At 33.5% G+C, this 2,702-nt stretch overlaps 1 pseudogene; it reads right to left on the bottom strand.

The window, feature by feature from the left end:
- Window positions 1-2,264: 2,264 nt before the first annotated feature.
- On the bottom strand, window positions 2,265-2,377 carry LOC122114072 (annotated as a pseudogene).
- Window positions 2,378-2,702: the final 325 nt, after the last annotated feature.

Raw genomic sequence — 2,702 nt, 5'->3', positions numbered from 1 at the left:
CAATAACATGGTATTGCTTACATCATTTTCTGTTAAAAATTGACACTATATAACTCAATTTAGTTAGACCTGTTACAGGGCTGTAGTTTATTTATTTTACATTGATTGTTCTTTCCAAAGCCTGTTTGTCTAATTTCCCTTGGTTTCTTTCAGTCTCAAGTAGCTCAGATTTCAAACTGAAGAACAAATGGAAGGAAGCAAACAACAACAACAAAAAACTACAGTTCCTCTCATCTGATGATGCCTGTATAAGAATGAGGAAAGAGTTCATCCTTTTAAGGAGCTATGATAGGACAACAAAAAAGAATTTATTCTTCTATGACTTCTTTATCTTTGCGATGTAACTTAAATGTTGTAAAACACAAAATACTGCTCAGATACTTTTATGTTTTATCAGTTTTGCACATTTTCATATGGATTTCACCTCAGTCTACAATATTCCTTCATCATTCTGTCCCTGATATTTTTACACTATCAAGACATAACATAACCAGTTTGATTTACAGCATGAGAAGTTATCCACCTGGCTTCCTTGGAAGCAGAGCATGATCAATAGATATTACTTCTAGTTACTCACTACATGTAATGGTTTCTGTACTACTTATGACGTTCTATTTAGTATTTATAAAAGATTGCTGGCTAAACTCAAAGCTCATTCCTAGAAGTTTATTTTAAGTATTTCACAAGTTTTATTCCCTTAATTGTTAAGATAACATTTGCTATAATGTTAATGTTATTACCATTTTAGTGTTGGGAAAAATTGTAATTAAATGCAGTAAGTGCACGGCCTAAAGACACACACAGTGGGGAAAGAAATGAGTCAAAGTTTCTGAAAGTCTTTCAGCAATACACAAAAGGTAGATAAAATCTCTCCATTCTATTACACTCTCAATTCAATATTCATATTGTCCAAGAAATAATAGCATAGTAAATATTGCCCATGGTGATTGTTTTCTATCACATTTGTCTTCAATACAGATTGTGTTGGTGACACTGGGTTATCATGCACAGAACTGAGCTTATACATTGAGGTCCAAAGAGAGGCAAATTTCTTCTGTCCCACAATTCCAGTATCCTCTTTAAAAAGTACTAAAACTTTTAAATATCATCACCTACTGTCTTATAAGTATCCAAAAAGAAAAAAAAATCATAAATAATCACTCCAAAATGCTTTAAAATTGGAGATGCTAAAACATGCCCTCTGAAGTAAATTTTCTTCTACTTTTAACGTTATTCTGAAAGCTTTTGCTGGTTTGTCACACCTGTAATCCTAACTACTCTGGATATCTACTCAGGAGCCTGAGATCTGTGGATAGCAGTTGGAAGCCAATCAGGGCAAAATAAATTCAGGAGATTATTTTTCAAAAATTTTAATGAACTAGCATAGGGCCAAGAATGGAGATGTAGCTCATTTAGTAGCTCATCAATCTAAAGAAAAAAGGCCCAGCAAGACCTTGAAGCCCTGATTTCAAACACTGAGCACGTCAACACACATTCAAGTACTTGAGCACATTCGTGCATTCACCCACATTTGTATTCAAAATGCCTTCATATCGGAGTTTTGCATGAATTCCTTTGCTAATGATATTATATGAGTAAAATAAAGGAAATAAACTCTTCCATCTCAGAACATTTTTATACGTTCTTATTGTAAAAATACTGTACATAGGGGTAACACTTACATGAGCAAGGTAATGAGTACATTCCCTAACAAGCATTGTTACCTCCTCCTTTATTGTTCCCCTACATCCCTTCCCTCCCACCTCCACAAGTCCATTAACCTCCTCCCTTTCCCCACCTCAATTGTAAAGTTCACTTTACAACATAGTGTCTTGTGCATCTTATTGTTACAATGGGTATACCTGTATCCCTATTTAATCATTTTGTTTTTTTTTTTCCTTCCCCTCACCAAATTAGAGGAGAGTATATACAAGATGTAGGCGTACCAACTTCAAATACAGTGAAAACAGGTGTTATAGCATGGGGGACGAACATACAAAGAAACAAAAAAAAAAACACACTGCACGTTACAAGTACATGAGAAACAATAGCAAGAAAAAAAAAAAAACCACTTGTGTCCCTAACATGGGTTTCATTTCCCTTAACATAATCTTATCTGGTCATATACACATAACTTTTGGCCTTTTCTGCTTATCCTAGACATACATTAGTTATTGAAAATTAGAGAAACCATGGGACCTAAGTTTCTTTGGACTTGGCTTACTTCAATTAATAATTTTTTTTCCAAGTCTTTCCATTTCCTAAAATATTGGGCGATGGAATGCTTCAGGAATTTGCCTGTCATCCTTGCCCAGTGGCCATGCTAATCTTCTCTGTATCATTCCAATGTTAGTGTATGTGATGCAGAATTGTGCACAGAACATTTTTATATATAAATTGTAATTGATTTTCTTTAACTAGACAATTCAACAAAAAGTAAGTTTGAAAGAATTTTCGTGAAATTTTAGAACCATGTACTTCTTACATAAGTACACATTTAAGAATAAAGTCAAGATTGACATGTCAAAAACAAAATAATTCCAGATATTTGTTGTTCAAGAGATGTGTAGGAGGAGGAATTCAATTATTCTATACAAGGGACCTGCCATAATGAACACTACAGCAAGTGTTAAGGTTTGTTAAAAGTTTTAATGTTTTCAATATATTTAATTTTGGGAATTTGCTTATATATGCCAAAAACT

Source organism: Dipodomys spectabilis, unplaced genomic scaffold, assembly GCF_019054845.1.
Source record: "Dipodomys spectabilis isolate Male_0828 unplaced genomic scaffold, ASM1905484v1 ptg000105l, whole genome shotgun sequence".
Lineage (NCBI taxonomy): Eukaryota > Metazoa > Chordata > Mammalia > Rodentia > Heteromyidae > Dipodomys > Dipodomys spectabilis.
The sequence above is the reverse complement of the archived record's forward strand: the minus strand, read 5'-3'. Positions and strand labels throughout refer to the sequence as shown.